We start from the raw sequence: 20,646 nt of genomic DNA on the forward strand, positions 1-20,646 counted from the left end.
GTATGACTTATGTGTGGCGCTATAGAAGGTGGGTTCTTTTTTATTCAGCAGAACCGCACCAGAACATAAAAGAAAGTCTTCTACAGTACGCCCTCTTGCATCGCAGCGCGAGTCGCCCCAAAGCGTATTATGGGCATTCAGGTCACCTGTTATTATGAATGGCTCAGGGAGCTGATTGACAAGCGTATGAAGTTCCGTAAGCGCCAAACGATGTTCGGGTGGTACGTACAGTGAACAGACTGTCACCAACCTGTCAAACAGTATTGCCCTAACAGCTACTGCCTCTAGATTTGTTTGAAGGTAAAGGTGTTGGCAAGCAACTGACCTCTGAGCTATAATGGCCACGCCGCCAGACGCGGTGTGGCCATCATTGCGATCTTTGCGAAATAATGTGTAGTGTGTTGGGAGATTTGTATTAGATGTCTTTAAGTGTGTTTCCTGAACACAGAACAGCCTAGGATTAAATTCTTGTATGATTTCTTTGATGTCGTCTAAGTTGTTTATAATGCCACGGGCATTCCAATGAATAATTTGCACCGCCATTTTGTTGAAAAGAGTGTTCTGTGTTCAGTTGCGTAGTGTCTTATGTAACAGGACCGTCGTTTGGCCCCGTTATGGGTTTTTTGTTGGTTTTAGCGCGCTCGAGAGAGCCACGCCGGTTTTTGGGCACCAATGGCGCCGGTGTTGTGTCCATTGCCTCCTGGGAGGCACTGGATGCCCGCACGTGCGGGCTGCTAGTTCGTCTTTCAGACCTCGCCTGGTGGGGCGTGGTCTTGAGACCCGACGTCCCTGAGGTAGCCGGTCTCTCTGTCTGGGTGGGTGGAGCAGACTTGACTGCAGCCACCGCAGGGGCGGAGGGCGCCACAGCCAACGGTTCGCTATGCGCGAGCCGGGCAGGTGGCGAAGGCCGGTTCGACGCTGCCCCCTGACGCGTCGCCTCGGCATAGGTTGTGCTGTGGAATGGTGAGCACCTTTGACGAGCTTCCTTGAAAGAGATATTCTCACGCACTTTTAGAGTGATAATTTCTTTTTCTTTTTTCCAGTTAGGACAAGATCGGGAGTAAGCTGGATGCTCACCGTCACAGTTTACACAGTGAGGTGTCGCTTCACAGTTATCTGAGGAATGACCTTGGGTTCCACATTTCGCACATGTGAGTTTACCACGGCAGCTTTGCGAGCCGTGGCCAAATCGTTGACATTGGAAACATCTTCTGGGATTAGGTATGTATGGCCTGACAGCTATCTTTGTGTATCCAGTTTCTATGGTTTGTGGCAGATCGCAAGTGGCAAAGGTCAGAATAAGGTGTTTTGTAGGAATTTCTTTATTGTCTCGTCTGATAGTGATACGCTGTACATTGGTTACGTTTTGCTCTTTCCAGCCTTCCAATAGTTCGGTTTCGGACAAGTCGATGAGATCTGCATCAGACACTACACCGCGTGCTGTATTCATTGAACGATGAGGTGAAACGGTGACAGGAATGTCTCCGAATGCCACAAGCTTGTTGAGTTTATTGTGCTGCTCTTTATTGCGGATCTCAAGCAGAAGGTCCCCGCTCGCCATTTTGGTGACTTTATAACCTGTGCCAAGGGCGTCAGTCAAGCCTTTCGCAACAAGAAAAGGGGATACGGTTCTAGCTGGCTTTCCAGTTTTTTCACTGTGCACTACTTGGAACCGGGGGAAGATTTCTTTTGGTTTGAAGAGGTTAAGTAGTTCATCGGTGCGTCCCCTCTTGTGAGAGTGACGATCAAGTAAACGGGGAAATGCAGGTGTTCCCATAATTGTTTGGTATATTTCGGCGGCAATGGCGGCCACCCACCACGGAGCCCAACTAGGGGACGCTGCAGCACTTAACGTGTAAGGCTGCAGGCGCCAGCCGTGCATTGCTGCTATAACCCAATATAACATACCCAAGAGAGGGCACATACACAAGGTTAACCCAAGCCGCCTGTGAAAATTAGGAAGTGACGGAAGAGAAGAGATGATAGGAGAGTAAAAGACAGGAGATAGGAAAGCAAAAGGTTGGAGAGGGGGACAGGAAAAGGCGACCACCGGTTTCCCCCGGGTGGGTCAGTCCGGGGGTGCCGTCTACGTGAAGCAGAGGCCAAAGAGGTGTGTTGCCTCCGCCGAGGGGCCGTAAAGGTCCAAACACCCGACATCGGCTCAACCCCCAGGATCCCCTTTTCCCCGGACACGGCTAAGCCGCGCACGGCTACACGCGGGAGGGTCCAACCCTCGTGTGCTCGGGTACGTGGTGGCGCAACTCACCAAACGCCTGCTTGCGCAGACGCCCCTGCGGGGGTATATATATATAATACAGGCAAAACAGACCACTCAGTATACGGAGCGCCCCATTTTGCCTGGCTCAACATGTGGATCCGCGAGGCTGCTGCGTGGTACTTCCGGTGGCGTTATACTGTAGGTCGCCCAAGATTATTTTTCAACGCTAGGTTGCTTGCTGCAGCTTGTCTCTTCAAAGTCTAACTGGTTACATGTAAATTATTACCAAAAAATGATAGAATTATAGAAAGCGTTACCTAGTGAAAAAGTACTAGAGTAATCACAAATGTAAGAAAAATTTTATTTGATTACAAGTAATAAATTACTTGTCATTTCTTGCGTACAAATGTTACTGCGATTGAGGCTAACCACCTTGATGTATGAATAAGACCTGGGAATCATAATGATATTTATTTGCGTCATGACGAAGATACGGCATGGTTTTATTTGTAACAGATTACCAACGGGTGACCATTCAACTCAGTAAAAGTGTGCCCATACGATGCTGAACAATCATGTATTTTTCATCGTGCAAGTTTTCATGATGACTATAGCCAAACACTGATGGGGCCAGCTGTGCTGGTTAAGTGGCCTTCGTTTCCCGTGCCAACCTTGAAGCGGTAGTTCCTAATCACGAGAAACCCGTGATCAGGAACTAGCGCAACTTCATGGAACAGCTGATCGCCGCGTAACGTTGTCACGTTGTCGTGACGGACTAAAACCTGGCATTTTCAATATCGTGACCTCACAATGTTAAATATTTATTGGGCGAACATGTACCCGGCAAAATAAGTGCACTCAAAGTACAACGATAGCGGCGTGTACAGTTGCTGGCCGATCGTCCAAATCTGCTCTGCGATTCAAGCACGTTGGCAATTTACGCATGACTCGTTGAATGTTTAAGTGTAATCGCTAGTGCCCGCGTGCCTTCCAGAAGCTAAAGCAGTAGTCACGCGTCCCGCATAAAATCTAACTACGCAAGGTTTGGGGATGGCATAGACAACAACTAGAATCGCCGATAACATTCGAGAAATATCGGATGAGTGCAGGTTTTCTTTGCGCTGAGCGATAGGTTTCAATTTCCATGCTTGTAAAAAGCGGTCAGTGTAAAAAAATAAACAAGTGATAAACAATATACGTGTGTCAATATTTATATCTACCACCATTGCCCCATTTCTCCTGTGGGCATAGTGGCAGGGTACTTGCAACAATGCTGATGAAGCCAGTACTTTTAGTTACCATAGTGATTAAAACCTATTTTAGCAGAAATAATACCTTTTTTGTAATGCCGTGCCTATGGGCCTAAAGCAGGTGTAGTGGACAGTGCGCTTGGCATCCGCAGAACAAGAAGAAGAAGAAGAAGCTCGACATCATGGCTGCAACAGCAGCGTTCAGCAACAGCAGCAACAGCAGGTTCAGCAGGTTCATGCGAAAGCTGGTAAACGTGAAGGAAGAAGAAGAATAAGGCTGGCCCTAAACAGACGGAGTCTCGGGCTCGGCTTCTTCGTTTGGATCGGCGTCCCGACGTCCACGCTGAAGTCTCCTGGCAAGCTCACTGCGCGGTGGTTTGGCTGAGTTTTGGGTGGATTTGACCTACTCATCTTAACCATCTCATATTTACAGGACTTACCTAGTGCTTGAAGCAGCGCTGATGTCTAAAAACTCTCCTGGGCAAGGGCCCAGCCCTTGGTCAGCCTCCCTTTCTCCTGATGATTTACCTTTGGAATCTTTCTTCCGCAGCGGTGTTAGCAGCATCCCTGTCGCGCTGGTGCCCTCGAGTGGTGGATTCATCCGGCTGAACAACCCACAGGCTGTCCAGGCCGAGCTCCAAGCCATGACGCGTCACTTCCAAATGATAAGCGATGTCCGACAATTTGGAAGAGGTGGGATAGTTTGTAGGTCATCAGATCCGACCTGTGTTGCAGACCTCCTAAAGAGTAAGATTTTTGCATCTGTGCCGGTGAGTGCGTTCATACCTCCCCATCTAGCATGCACTAAAGGCATTGTCAGGGGCGTAGACTCTCGATTGAGCCCAACTGAGACTCTGGAGAAGTTGTCTGATGCTGGTGTCATAGCCGTATACCGATGCAACCGACTCGTAAACGGGGAAAAAGTTGCCACTGAATCGGTCATAGCTACGTTTGCTGGTATGTCCTGCCCATCTGAACTAAAAGTGTGGCCACTTATTTTTAGAGTGGATCCTCTCCCTTCCCGTCCACTACAGTGTCGGAACTGTTGGCGTTTTGGCCATAGTGCAGGAGGCTGCAAATCAAATGCACGCTGTCGCGTCTGTGGTGAGGATCATTCCCCTAATGAGTGCACAGCTGAAACCGAAACATGCTGCCTGTGTGGAGGAAACCATGCGGCTGACTATGCAAACTGCTCGGCAAAAGCTAATGAAGTGCAGGTCCTCGAGGTAATTGACAGGCGAAGATGTTCGCGGCAAGAGGCTATTGCAGTCGTCAAGGACAGAGCTTTTGGATACGCTGGCGTCACTGCGAGGCAGTCGACTTTAAATGAAGACAACTTGTCTAAACTCATTGAGTCAGCAGTGGAAAAAGCGATGAAAAAGGCTATGCAACATATTGTTGAAACTGTTACAGAATGCATTTCCCAAGTGTTTACCGCTCAGATGACACAGCTGTTGCAAACAGCCGCAACACCAATCACCAAATCGCTTGCTTGTGCTGCAGAACAGGTAGCCAATTCAGTCCTAGCGCCGAATACCAGATCGGACCCAACGTTTGTTGGATCCGATCCTTGTTCTTCGCGTCAGACAGACTCACAGGATGACATGGAAACAGGTCATGATACCAGGCCGCATAAGCGAACTGGTTCTCCAGTAACAGCGTCTTGTCCCTATTCCAAAAACAAAAAGGGTAATCCTATTTCTCATTCTGGCATCCAAGAAAGTACATTGCGACGGTAGTCGCTGAAGTAATTATATCAATTAGATCATCACCATAGCTTCTTTAAAAGTGCTACAGTGGAACTGTCGTTCCTTGATTTCTGCTTCAATAGACTTAAATTGCTTAACTACACATCTTAACCCTGACGTAATAATTTTACAAGAAACCTGGCTTACTCCAGAGAAAAATTTTAATTTTAAAGATTTTCGACTTTTTCGATTAGATCGCCTTTCACTAGGAGGTGGTTTAATGATTTTGTTGTCATCTAAATTCTGTCATACGGCTAAAATAGCTTTCAAGTTAATGTCTCCGGAATGTGAAATTTTGGCAGTACACCTTAGCATACCAGGCTACCGTACTTTTTCGATTATAAATGCTTATTTCCCTACGGGCGTACACAGTACATATCAATTGGATAGTGCGCTTGCTAGCTGCAAAAATCAAGTCATCCTTACTGGTGACTTCAACTCGCATCACGTATCATGGGGTTACAGAACAGATGCATGTGGAACGCGTCTATGGGACTGGACCATAGATAAAAATCTTTCATGCCTAAATATGAGACGACCCACATTTGTCCGTGGCCAATCTCGCTCAGTGTTAGATTTGACGTTTTCTAGCACAAGTATTGCCGTGACATCTTGGACTACGATTGATTTCTCTACAAACAGTGATCATCTCCCAGTATACTTCGAAATTGCATGCCCATTAACATCAGTTGAGCGACAAGACAGAATATTTGTTAATGGCAAAAAATTTAAAGACTGCTTACACTCTTCCATTGCGTCATTGACTAATACTAATGACGAAGACATTGGCTTGAAAATTTGTTCAGCGTTACAGATGTCCCGACAAAGGTCTGAATTCGTAATTCAGACAGCTAAACGTACATCATCTAGTCCCTGGTGGAACAATGAGTGCTCACGAGTTTATCGCAGAAGAAAAGCTGCTTGGAAAAAACTTCTACATAATCAGAGCCCACAAAATTGGAAAGATTATCAATTTATTTCGGCAACCTTCAAACGCACTGTCAAACACGCAAAAGATGAGTACGATAAAAAACATTTTGATTATCTATCTGAATCCAAAAACAAACGTGCTTTATTTTATTTCCTTCGATCTAGAAACAGACTCCCACTGAGCGTTAATGTAGACTCAATTGTCTATACCGCACAGGAAATGCAGGAGTCCTTAGACCTATTGGCTAAAGGATTGGAGAGCCGGTTCACAACGCGTCTTCAAAATTCTGTTCTTACTCCTACATTCTCGGACTACAAAGAGATATCCTATTCGGAACTAGCACAGGTCATGTTACGGTTACCAACTACAGCGCCTGGCCCGGATGGAATAACAAATGCAATGTTAAAAATTTTCTTCCAAGAAGCCCCACGTGAGCTTCTGAGGTTGCTAAATTACTCTATTAGCAATGCATGGATTCCACATGAATGGAAGATCGCCAAAATTATTCCGTTACTTAAAAAGCAAGGGGCAGGGTATACTATCGACAACATCAGACCAATTGCGTTGACATCAAACATAGCAAAACTTATTGAAAGAGTGCTTCACGGGCATATAATGAAGTTTATTGATGAAAATCAATTGTTGAGTCCTTGTCAAATTGGATTTAGATCTGGCTATTCAATATGGCACGCGCATGTAGACCTTGAAAGTCGCATTAACATCGCCAGACAGAAAAAACAATATGCGGCGTTAGTTACTTTAGATATATGTAAAGCCTATGACAGCATTGAACATGCAATTTTAACAAATCGGTTACAGGGCCATGGCTTTCCAGGATATATTGTAGCATGGGTGCATGAATTTTTGAAAGACAGGGAATTCTTTTGTTTTCGAAGCGGCTATTCATCTGGTAAACACAAGCAAACAAGAGGTGTGCCTCAGGGATCGGTACTTTCACCAATATTATTTAATATTTTACTGAGCGGAATCCCCGTTCACCCAGGTGTCAGTACCTACGTTTATGCTGACGACATCGCCTTTTTTGGTATGGCTAGTGACCTATACTCCCTTTACGAAATTTTGCAGTCCTATCTAAAGAAACTGGAAGGCTGGCTGGATAGCTTACACTTAAACCTGAATGCTAATAAGTGTGCTATCCTTGTTTTTCCCGTTAAAGACCCAGTATACATATCGCTTAACTATCATCTCGAAGATATCCCACAAGTTCAGTCACTGAAGTACCTTGGAGTTATCTATAACAGAAATCTTAACTGGCGGCCGCATATTGAATATATTGCAACAAAAGGAGCTCGTACAATGGGCATCTTGCGCAAGTTAAGCAATCGAAGAACAGGTATGCGAAGAAAATCCCTTTTGATGGTATATAAAATGTACGTTCGTCCAGTATTAGAATTTGGCTGTGTTTTATTCTCAGGTGTTCCGTCATACAAGCTTCGACCGCTAGTTTTATTAGAGCGAGAGGCGCTACGTCTGTGCTTAGGCCTTCCAAAATACGTTGCAAATGCCGTATTATATCTGGAAGCGAGAATCCCACCTATTATATGCCGATTTCACCTTCTGACCGTTCAGACTTTCTTACGACTGTATGAATCACCATTAAGCCGTCCTCAAATAATTTTCATCTCCGATCCACAATTATTTTTTCCCGTTCATTGGCCCAGGTTTCATACACCACAGATTATATTTGTGCAAAAATTACTTGAACCACTAAATGTGCAAATTCGCGATGTGCTTCCTAACAATACTCATTCAAATTACCTGGATATCAGGTTCGACGATATTTTCCCAAACCACGCAAAACTACTACCTTACAGCATCTTAAACGCCATGTTACAAGACCACCTAAGCTCCCTAGGAACAAATATTATCATTGCAACAGATGCATCACAGAGCGAGGATAAGACTGGCATTGGGATATTTTGTCCTGCACTCGACTGGTCTTTTTCTTTAAGATTGCCCGATTTTGTGCCTATTTTTCTGGCCGAGTTTTTAGCAGTAATCCTAGCTTTACGTAAATTAGACCAAACGACTACAACAGCTGCTATCCTTACTGACTCCCTTTCTGTTTGCTCTTCCCTTACCGCCTCTAATGATTCACCTATGCTAAAACTATTTTACTTGCTAGTTCCTGCCCATGTGCAATGTGTTCATTTGATTTGGGTACCTGGTCATAAAGGGTTGTTTTTATTGCGATAGCAATTATATGGACACTCAAAAGCAGATTTCTGCCGTCGGCGTCGCCGTCGCCGTCGCCGTCGCCGTGAGGTTCCGTATGACGTCAATGGAGATGAAATCGTGGCCGCGCGCCGCCGAACGCTGTATGTGCGAGTGAAAGGGCGCGAGGGACGCGCTCTTTCACGGGGAGTGAACGCACGGCGGAGAACAAACGCGCGTTCTGCGCCGTGCTTCCTTAAGGGCTGCAGAAGTAGGCGTCTCTTTCCTCCTTTACAATCACCATATATGTAGAGCAAACGCGCCTTCTTCCGATGCGCGAGAGGCCGTGGGGGAGGGGGGGAAGGGGGAGGGAAGGGAGGCGACGTTTAGCTGCGGCACCAAGTGCCTATTTATATCAGAGGCTCCGGCAACAGTCACCAACGCCGCACGCATTTTGAGCGAACGCGGGCAAAATGCCGACGGCGTCGACAACAGTTCGGCGCGTTGCCGGTGCTGCTGCATGTCCAAGTTTATACAGCTGATAAAGCTAATATCATTACTCCGTATATCTCTCTACAAATTTGCTATCGCAATTGATGCTTCACCTTTCAGGTGAAACTGCGACAACTTTTTTAATGAAACTGCCGATTCACTGGCAAAGACCTCTCTTTCCGGCCCTGTTCTTCCCATTCTACCAGTGACTGCACACATCACGGCGGCTAGATTTCGGATGCGATCAATTAGAAAAGCCTTATCAAACCCAGTTCTGACTGCTTCTCCAGATTATAAGCACCTGATATTTCCCTGGCGTAGCGAATCCTGTAACACAAAGATGCTTGAGGTCTCTCTCACCAAATTACGTTGCCGTATACCCTCCCTAAATTTCTACTTACATAGGTCGGGTTTGGTTCCCTCCCCCCTCTGCCCGTTTTGTAATGAGGAAGAGACGATACACCACTTTCTTCTATCTTGTCGCCGCTTTACTGCGGCAAGAAAACGATTGTTGGAAATACCTTTTCGAAGGCTTGGCCTGGACTTAACAGAACCTAATATTCTTTCGTTCGGGGCGTCCACTTTGGGATTCAGCCACAGGGATGCTTGCTTCGCCGTCCAAACGTTCCTTACAGACTCCAAACGAATACCCTGCTAAATTCTATCCTTTTCTTTTTTTGTACTTTCAAATTACTGATTACTCATTCGATATGACTTTCTTGATTTACTTTAACATATAACTCTACGCTGTTGAATACTAATTTCATAGATATTCGGAAATGTATCCTCAATATTAATTTGGAATAATCCACCCATTTCTTGGCCAATCCCCCTCCGTGGGTAGGAGCCACAGGCGTGATAGGCTTCAACATCAACAGCAGCGTACCGGATTGACCGGTAACCAGTTACCGAGATTGATGTAACCAGTTAGACCGAGGCCGGATTGCGCGGTCACCATCATCAGCGAGGTGGCCGTTCAGCGAGGGCCGTTCTGGTGATTCTGTGGCGATTCTGTGGTTCCGGCCACCGTTCTACCTCTTGTCTCGTATCCGAAAGGGGATTGGCCACATTTTAACTGCTCGTAGGGCTTTGTTTCTTCTATAGGTTTTTTTTTCTTTTCCAGGGACCGTGAATGCCGGTCTCCGGTCCCGGCCAGGGCTCGCCCTGGTCGGCTAGCCGTCCCACTGAGTCGGTGCCCCTGGAGTGTTTTCTTCGGAACGGAGTCAGTACCTTGCCCGTGGTGCTCGTTCCCACGGATGGTGGTTTCATTCGGCTAACCGAATCAGAAAGGTTCCAGGAGGAGCTGCGCGGTATTACCGAGCACTTCGTTGACATCTCGGAGGTGAGGCGTTTTGGCAAGACAGGCATTCTATGTAAGTCTTCTAATGTTCAGTGCCTTAATGATTTGCTTAACTGCACGAGATTCACTAGCATCGCGGTTCGTGCTTTCGTCCCTCCTCATCTCGCATGCGTGAAAGGCATTGTTCGCGGGGTTCCTACCGATATTACTCCTGAGGCCCTTTTGAAGATGCTCTCTCCGGCTGGTGTTGTTTCTGTTTACAGATGCAATAGGTCGGTGGGTGATAACCGAGTCCCAACTGAGAGCGTCATCGTCTCGTTCGCCGGTTTAACGCGCCCGTCTGAAGTGAAGGCTTGGCCGTATTTGTTCCGCGTGGAGACATTGTCACCTAGGCCATTGCAGTGCCGAAACTGCTGGAGATTTGGCCACAGTGCTAATGCATGTCGATCTTCAGTGAGATGCTGTAATTGCGGCGGCTCTCACTCTACATCAGCCTGCGACGAAGATGCACCTAGGTGTTGCTTGTGCGATGGATCTCATAGTGCTACAGATAGTAACTGCCCTGCACGAGGCCATGAGATTCAGGTGCTTGAGATCGCGGAGAAACGTCATTGTTCCCGTGCGGAAGCAATATCAGCAATAAAGGAGCGCGATGTTGGTTACGCGGCAGCTGCTTCCCGTCAGTCAACATCTCTAGAAGCCACAGTTTCGGCCGCTGTAGCCGCAGCCATTGACAAGGCAATGCCAGTAGTTATGGAGCGGCTGTTTAATACTTTTGCCGAAGGTATAACTGAGATGCTAACTGCCAAATTTAATAGCCTCCTCCAATCGCACTCTGCTGCTACTGACCCCACCCCATGTAGTACTCCCGCGCGCCATTCATATGAATCGAACTTTGAAAATCAGGCAGAGGTTGAGTCCGATACCTCAGTTTGTTCTCCGGTCTCAGCAACTGCGGGACCTAGCCACTCATTTGGACACATGAGGCTTGGGACCATCAGCAATAGACGCAAGGGTTCCCCACTTTCTCCCACGGATACTCCTAAATCTAAGCCTAAAAAAGGAAAGAACAATGATCACCTCGAGCAGGATGCGTTGCGTTCTGCCGTGGAGTCATCCATTCTAGGATCGTCATAGCATCAGTAAAGGTTCTCCAATGGAATTGCCGCTCTATATCCTCAGGTTACGTTGACCTTCTTTATTTAGTACACGAAATAATACCAGATGTTATTTTACTTCAGGAATCTTGGCTTTCGTCACATCAAAGATTTACTATTAATAATTTTCGAACATTTCGTTTAGATCGTCCAGGTAGGGGCGGTGGGCTGCTAATACTAGTTTCATCAAAAATGTATCATAAGGTAACTGTAACTTTTGAACATGTGTGCTCAGAGTGCGAAATTTTAGAATTAGATTTTTTGCTGCCAGGTTGTTCTGTGTTTACAGTGGTTAATACGTACTTCCCGAACGGAGTCAAGAACACTGATCACCTGGAGTCACTGTTCCGAAACTGTTCAAATGCAACGCTCCTGGCAGGAGATTTTAATTCGCATCATACTTCTTGGGGAATTAAAACGGATGGTTGTGGAAAGAGGTTGTGGAATTGGGTGCATGACAACAATTTTCAATGTCACAATTCAGGAAAAATTACCTTTCTACGTGGGCGATTCTCTTCTGCATTAGATCTGACTTTCTCCTCTGCTAACATGTCTATTTCATCTTGGGACACCTTTGACAATGGAACAAGTAGCGATCACTTACCCATCACTTTTGAAATTATGATTTCACGTCAGGCTCCTATTATACGACAAAGACGACTCATTAATTATACAACTTATAAATCAACTATAAGTGCAGGCTTATCAGCCTTGAGTGCTTATGATGAACAACGGAGGGCTGACTCTGTCGTTTCGCTTTTAAACTCTTCTATTCAGCCTGCTGAGTTTACGGTTATGTCTTGCAGCTCGCCGTCGAAGTCATCATGGTGGAACGATGCTTGCACACGGGATTATAGGCGAAGAAAAGCAGCGTGGAAAAGTCTCCAACATAATCATTCACCGAAAAATTGGATGGACTATAAATTCTATGCAGCTCTATTTAAACGAACTGTGGCGAAAGCTAAAGATGAACAAAAAATGCAATACATACGTCTTTGTCAAAACGAGAAAGAAGATCGGCACTTTTTAGGTTCTTACGCGACAAAAAAGATGTTCAACAGTCCGTATGGTCATTTTCTGCTGTTCTATCCCCCAAAGAAGCGGCGGATTCACTAAATAATATCGCGAAAGGGCTTGAAGCACGCTTTTCTTCGCTGTGTCCCAGACCGAGGAGGTTCAAAATTTCTACATCAGAGTTTGTAGAAGTTACCATGACAGAATTATCCGATGTCATCTTATCTGCACATCAATCGGCTCCTGGACCGGACCGTATCACCATTACTATGATTAAATTATTGTTTGACTCTTTCCCAGCTGAGCTCTTAAATATAGTTAACCGTTCACTACAATATACATGGATTCCGACCTCTTGGAAAATTGCAAAAATTGTGCTTTTGCTTAAAAAAGAAAACCTCGGATATATCTTGGACAACATTCGGCCAATTTCACTTACATCGAATCTAGTCAAAATTGTAGAAAAAGTAATTCATGTCCGGCTCCTTGAATTTACTTCTTCTCGTGGTATTCTGTGCTCGAGACAAATAGGATTTAGGCCTCATTGTTCCATTTGGTCAGCTCACGTTGATTTAGAAAGATGCATTCGACTCGCAGGACAATCAGGAGATATATCGGCATTGGTAACTTTAGATATTGCAAAAGCATATGACAGTGTCGAACATGCAATTTTAATTTCTCGATTAGTTAGCTGTTCTGTTCCAGACTATTTAGTAGCCTGGATACAAGAGTTCCTTTTCGATAGAGAATTTTTTTGTTTCAAGGATGGGGTGACATCGGATACGAGTAAACAGACGAGAGGCGTACCACAGGGATCAGTTCTTTCGCCACTTTTGTTCAATATTTTGTTATCTTCTGTGCCAATTCATCAGGATGTACAACTCTATCTCTATGCTGATGACATTGCATTTTTCTCATCAGCAAGGGATATTAATACGTTATACCAAATTTTGCAATCTTATTTGTCTGAACTCGAGTCCTGGCTGGACGGCCTGTCTTTTTCGCTTAACGTAAAGAAATGCGCTCTACTGGTGTTTCCATTGTCAAATCATGTCTCTATTTCTCTTCATTATCGTAATCAGCCGATTCCGCAAGTTCCAACTTTGAAGTACTTAGGGATAACTTATGATGGTAAGCTAAACTGGCAGCAGCAAATAGAAGCAAATGCTAATAAAGGAGAACGTGCAATGGCATTGTCGCGCCGGTTCAGCACTAAAAATTCAGGAATGCGTAGAACTACGTTGCTGATGATTTATAAGCTTTACGTCCGCCCCATCCTAGAATTTGGTTGTGTTCTTTTTTCAGGATGTGCAGCATACAAACTAAGACCTTTAATTCTACTGGAAAGGCAAGCGCTGCGTCTTTGCCTCGGGCTGCCAAGTTTTGTGGCTAATAATGTTCTTTATCTGGAGTCTGGAATTATTCCGCTTGATTCCAGATTTAAGCAACTTACTGTCCTGACTTTCCTGAAGCTTTATGATACACCCCTTTCCAATTTGCAACCCGTTTTCATCAATTCACCAGAATCATTTTTCAGAACAGGATGGCGGCGTTACCGACAGCCACAAGTTATTTTTGTTCAATCGCTGTTATCTAAACTTCAAGTTAGCCTACCGCGCCTGATTTCTCCAAAATCTAATTCATTCAAGATAAAACTAACTTTTGATGATATTTTTCCAAAATACGCAAAACTTCTTCCTGCGCGCATACTTGAAGGTCTCCTTCAAGACCATCTTAGTCAATTTCCGTCTCATTTGGTTATTTCTACGGACGCATCACAAAATTTAGAGAAGGCTGGTGTTGGCATCTTTTCGAATCAACTCAACTGGTCTTTTGCTCTCCGTCTCGCTGATTACACTCCAATATTTCTTGCAGAATTTCTGGCAGTTATTCTTGCCATCCGAAAATTGGGTCCACAGAATTCTAAGGTAATAGTTGTTACAGATTCGCTTTCGGTCTGTACACATTTAACTTCCAATAATCAGTCACACCTACTGAGTATATTTTCGACTCTTGCCCCAGAAAATTTATCCGAAGTCCGCTTTGTCTGGGTCCCCGGACATAGTGGAATCTTTTTAAATGAATCATCTGACTCGCTCGCTTCGACATCACTAAATGGTCCGGTCATAAATATTCTTCCTGATTTCTCTTTTATAACAGGAGCTAGATTTAAACGCCTTTTATTGCTGAGTTGCCATGACTCGTCCATACTTTCTTCAGACGATTTTCAACACGAGCAAGTGCCTTTCACGCCAATGTGAGGTGACGCTGTCAACTTTCCGCTGCAGAGTTCTCCGCCTAAATTTTTATCTTCATAGATCCGGTTTATCAATCACTGAACTCTGCTCGTTTTGTAATCAACCGGAGACTATTGACCATTTCTTTCTTTCTTGCCACCGCTTCTCCTCCCTCCGTAGAATGTTTCTGTTATTTCCAAGCAGTAATCTGGGTTTGGCACTTACAACGCCAAACATTTTGTCTTTTGGGGCCTGTCAATTAGGCACAAGTCAGGGCTCTATGATCACTGCTGTTCACAAATTTATTGAAGCATCCGGAAGGTTACGCTGCTAGGGCACCGACCGTGGGACATGTTATTTTATGTTTATTTTTGTAGTTAGTTTTCTCTTACTTTTATTTAGTTTATTTATGTATAGGACATCTTAAAATCTGTGTTAAGGAGTTACCAAAATCTTAATTTTGATTATTCACATTTACCATTTTGTTCGTTGTTAGGTGCATGTTTTATTTTATCCAGTGTGGCCAATCCCCCTCGTGGGTACGAGCCATGTTTTAAGGCAACAACAACAACAACAGCAGCAGCGTAGTTGCCCCGCCGAATAAATGGTTACTTGTTCCGAGTCTTCTGTTCCCGCAAGTTGGTGACCCGGACGTGATCCCGCATCGCAACTATTCGTCTGCCGCTTCTCTTCGACGCCATGGAATCGAACTCCCAAGACAATGCCACACCTTCCATCGCTACAATCAAGCTTCCCGAGTTCTGGCCCGCAGATAGTGAGCTGTGGTTTCTCCATATCGAAGCGCAGTTCCGCCGTCACCGCATCGCATCGCAGACGGCCAAGTACGACTATGTCGTGAGTGCGCTCAGCCCGACCACCACAGCTTTGATCCGCGACGTTTTGCTCACTTCCCCAACCGACAACCCCTACGACATCCTCAAACGGGAGTTACTTCGACGCACGACCGACTCCGAGTCACGTCGAATTCAACAGCTTCTATCATCGGAGGAACTTGGCGACCGAAAGCCGACCGAACTGCTTCGTCACATGACCCTGCTACTCGGAGGCAATTCATCTTCAACGGACTAAAAAATTGTCCGCCAGCTCTTCCTTCAGCGTCTACCGAATCCGGTACGGATGATTTTATGTGCCTCCCCTGCGGCAACCTCCATTGAAGACTTAGCAACAATGGCAGACCGGATCATGGATACTTCCCATCCTTTCGTATCTGCCATCGACCGTTGTCAGGCGCCTGTCTCGAGTCCGTTACAGTTAGAGCAGCGCTTTGACCAACTCAGCTCCTCAAACGCACAGCTTGCCTCGCAAGTGCATCAACTAACTACTGAGCTAGCTACTTTGCGTTTCTCTGTGGGTAGATACCGGTCCACGTCATCGCACGCCCAACCAAAGCAACTCCCGCTATTCCACTGCCGCTATTTGTTGGTACCACGCCCGATACGCCACACGTGCACGTCAGTGCCGTCCACCGTGTAACTTTTCGGGAAACGGTCGGGCCAGTCACGGATGACGGCAAGTGCTACCGGCCCTACGTCAAGCCGCCTTTTCTATGTCACCGACCACGTAACCAAAGTTCGCTACCTTGTAGACACTGGCGCAGAAATTAGTGTGCTTCCGCCTACCCTTCACGACCGAAGACATCGCCACGACACGTCCTTTCTCACTGCGGTCAACGGTTCTAATATTAGAACGTACGGCCAGAAATCAGTGAATCTTCATCTCGGACTGCAGCGTCCCTTTCGATGGCTATTCACCGTCGCCGATGTCCGCGGCCCCATCATCGGTGCCGATTTTTTGTGGAAGTTCAACTTGGTTGTCGATCTACGCCTATGCCGCCTGCTGGACTCCACGACAAACCTGTCGGTACAAGGCATCACCACAACTGCACCGCCCTTCTTGCGTCTCCTACAAGCACACACCCAGGTATCGACACCCTGGTCCACCATCCTACAAGAACTTCCAGAGTTATTTCTGTTCCCACACAGGTATTTTATTATCATTGATGTTTATTTGATATGCTGTTACTGCGTAGTGCCGCTACGAATACTGAAGGATTTAATTATGATGCTCTTGTAGATCAGCAATTCGGCTTCCATTAACATAGGTAAGCTTAAGTGGAACTTCATAGGATTAAAGAAACAGTGCTGAATAGTGTCGACAACAAATTTTATAAAATCGGTATTGTCCGTGATGTCAAAAAAGCTCTCTATACTAATAAACTTGCAATCTGATTTCATAGGGCGCCGTAATATGAAAATCACGGTATTGGTTAAGCATTCGCAGTACCTTCGACATATCCCATATGCCACAATATATTTTTCGCCAATAAAACAAATAACATGGGGTGTCTTCAAAGGGTGAAATTTAGATCTATTGTTCGTTTTTTTAATCACATAGATGAATGATAAGTAACCATACCAGTTACTGCAAAGATTTTCTTATATATACCGACGACACTAGTCTGCTTTTCTTTTCTGTTAATCGCCTGCGTGTGCACGAAGACGCAGTGAATAGTTGGTTATGGCAGTGATTATTTTTTATCAGTGAACCAATTCCAAGTAAATGTAAGGAAAGCCAAACATGTTTCATTACGACTAGATAGAAGGCTGGACATAGTAATTTTTTGTGTTAAGTTTGATAGCAACGTATTCTAGTGGATTGTCGCGTATAAATTTCTTGGTTCTCTCTTTGATGAAGCCTCAGCTGGACAACCGTGTTTTTAAGATTCACTCTAATATGTGTGTCGAAAGGCATGTTGCCCAAATTTAGATATCTTTATCCTGCATTGTTGAAACGCCACATGTGGCACGCGATATTTTTCTTTGGCCTTCTGAACGTATATTTGTTCGCAGAAAAAAGTACAGGCAAATCAGGAGTTGCCTAAATAGAATGCAATAAATATCTTCTTTGCATTCAAAAACTTTGACACCGAAATCACATGGTAGTGTTTTTGAAGCATGGTCTTTCAAAACATATCCCGACAGTAGGCGCTATATACAATGGAGATGATATTCAACGCTTGTTTTGAGCAGTTTCGTCTTCTGCATGTGGCATCTTTGCAAGCGCAGAATGAAGAGATTGAGAGGAGCGCGTGTGTCACGCATCAATCCGCACGATCAGGGAAGACTTTAGTTGACGCGCTGTCTCTCTGTTCTGGAGGCTTTGTCCGTCCGCCACTACGATGCCCGCCCTTTGGAAAGGCGGCAGCGCAAAAGAGACACGGACGGAGACGGGACGACAAGGTTGAGCGCTGAGCTTCCAACAACATTTATTGTGAATGATTCACAAATATATACGTGAGGCATGTTGCCCTTTCTCTTGAAAAGGCACTTTGTCTTTACATGGAGTAAAGTGAAAAATATTGACCTGTTTTTCTTGAAACGTACACCGGTGAGGTATACGGACCAACGATTGCACGATAAAGCTGATTTTTTTCAATTACCTTCGAACGCAACTTGAAGTTGAGGACTGCAGTCCAAACTTGGCATTGCGAACTTTCCAGTGTATTCACCAATTTTAGTTTATGCATGTTAACTACGAAGAAATTCGTTTTTTTCGGCGACCGTGTGGTTCGTACACTTTTGCTCACGGGTGTACCTCCTATGTATTATGCAACACAATTTTAGACATGACCACTTTAGAGTTCCATTTTGCAGGACGGGCTCTGGTAATAAATAGCTGAGGTATTCATAGTCAATCCCCATCAATACACATCCAAACATGATCAGTATTGCACAACGTGGTAGGTCAATAGATGTATCTAAGACATGCAAGAAAGCGTATTTAGTTTTGTTTTTGGAATGATATTAGGCCACCATGGCCTCCAATTTTACTTGTGTAGTTCTGTTAGTGGTTTATTGTAATTATTTATTTGTGCATTGAGAGATATGTTAGGTTTTTATTATTATGTGCAGATTTTGCGCAACTGTCACTGTATTGGACCTACACTATGCTTCTTGAAAATCAATCTCTGGCACCTGTGTTACCTGAATATTGAACAATACGTGAATGACAGGGCCTGTGTCAGGCGGGAAACTTTACCTTGCCATCCTTAACATTCACTGTCGCTAAACAATGCTGAATACGTAAAATTAAATAAGCGATAAACAACCCGCTTGCAGCACAATATGGCAGATGGTTCCTTCAGCAAGCACGAAATGGTACTCCATGTTCTGGACGCTAATAAGGCCACTATTGGAAGCGTAAATGATTTCATTGCAACGTGCAGGCATGAAGTCTCACAAGGCAAAACCGTTGCAAGGTATTGACAGACTTGATCATTAGAATCATAGATTACGCACAACGAGAGCTCATATAAAGAAGTGACGGCTGTCGAACATTAGTAATGAAGATAGAAAAAATGCTTCATGATGCAGACAGTGATCAATAGGTGAAAAAAGTAGTCGAAAAATAATGAAATTTTGCATGGAATTATTGAACCGGCATATGAAATTTTAGCATTTATGTGTGAGAATGGCTAATCTTTTTGTTCCAAAAGTTTGCACAGATTTCACTTATAACAACCAAATTAAGCTGGGCCCTCTATTCCTAAGTTGAATAATTAGAGCGAAAACTGTCATTTCTAAGTAGGGTTGCAAAGAAAAATCTCAAGTGTAGACAACGTACGACTAAGAAAAAAACGAAGCACAACTTTTTGGAAGGTATCAATGGGAACTTAAAAACAACTAATATGTCCGGAATGTAATATGAACGATGAGAACGAAAAATCTACCTAAATTGATCCACAAGCATGTATGAGTCAATTAAACATGTTACGCGTGCAATAAGGTTGCGGCTGATGAGGTTTTCATTTCTAACAGTACAAAAATTTATTTCCAAGCAGTATTTCACCGATAAAGCACGGTTACCAAAGGAGGTGCACCGTGAATCAGGTACACACAGTAATTGTTTGTGACACGATAACCTGATGCCATAGTGCTCACAAAAATTGCTTTGACGAGGTGTAATTGAAAGTAAATGGTGCCTACACAGTTGAAAGTACACAGGCAAAGTCGTAAACTCATGCTAGATCATGTGACACTGCTCTTCAGGATGGGCTCATAAGTGTACGTAGTGCTGAGCCATCTGGAGATGAGACCATGTTTTGCAGGTTTCTAGAAAGCCAGTTGATACTAATAGGTGTAGTTTGTACACCACCGGTTCAGGGTGTGGAAAAGGTGGAAACAGAAAATAATATATAGCTTTTATTACGGCATAAACCACTAAATTTATTATTTCCCATGCCGTATTTGCAGGATTAGTTGTTGAGATCGCACGCGCTGCGCACCGACAAGATGACAAGGTCGGGCATATGACAACCTGTGCGAGGGTGCAGATGACCTCCAGAGCCCCACTAATTGCCGGAATGTCTCGATATCTCACTCACAAGTGACACGGAAATCTGAGCACATAATTACTGCTTCGCGATATAAATACAACCGCAAATAAAGCCGACAGAAGAAACAAAATATTGCAGGCATGTGTTCCTTCTCTCCACCGTTGCTGTCCGTTTCCACTGATTTGCTATCACTATGCCTACCATTCACCACGTACTGTAAGATGATATATACGAAAAATAATGTTATCAGACATTGTTCAGAATAAACTTGTGTACGCTGTTTCTTTCTGTGCTATCAGGAAACCACACAACACTAACACCTAATCATCAATAACCATGAGAAGTGCACAAGTTGCTATGATAATAACAATGAAGCTTTTGCATATGACGAAAAGGGATGTCATTGTGGCTACATTAAGCTGAGCTTGAACATTTTTAATTAGGTGGTATCACTAAAATTTTAATTAGAAGCGCTGTCACAGATACTTACTAGATTTTTTATCTGTCTTCAACGATGAGGGCGGCTCCTGCGTATTTTCCGTGTTTTTGTTGCCTAAGAAAGTACAAAAGCCAGCATTTTTTTTAATCATTTGCATTTCCGAATGTATAGCAAGATTTACAGGACGAAAACATATTTACTGCTCCGTGTCTTTCGTGTTCTTGACACTATGTACATTTGCTTCTCTAAAGCTCTCATTGTCATAGCAGAAGCGTTGCCAATGGCAGAGAACTAATATGTGTACAGGTGTCAGCAGTCAATAAATTGTT

General features: G+C 44.5%; 1 long non-coding RNA gene across 1 annotated transcript in view; it reads right to left on the bottom strand.

Moving 5' to 3' along the window:
* Positions 1–20,435, bottom strand: part of LOC125946705 (uncharacterized) — a 38,160-nt gene extending 17,725 nt beyond the window's left edge. Inside the window, exon 1 of the long non-coding RNA XR_007467796.1 lies at positions 20,369–20,435. This is a non-coding gene — a long non-coding RNA (uncharacterized LOC125946705). The remainder of the gene's footprint in view (positions 1–20,368) is intronic.
* Between the last annotated feature and the right edge of the window lie 211 nt (positions 20,436–20,646).

The sequence above is a fragment of the Dermacentor silvarum genome, chromosome 7 (assembly GCF_013339745.2).
Source record: "Dermacentor silvarum isolate Dsil-2018 chromosome 7, BIME_Dsil_1.4, whole genome shotgun sequence".
In the NCBI taxonomy this organism is placed as follows: domain Eukaryota; kingdom Metazoa; phylum Arthropoda; class Arachnida; order Ixodida; family Ixodidae; genus Dermacentor; species Dermacentor silvarum.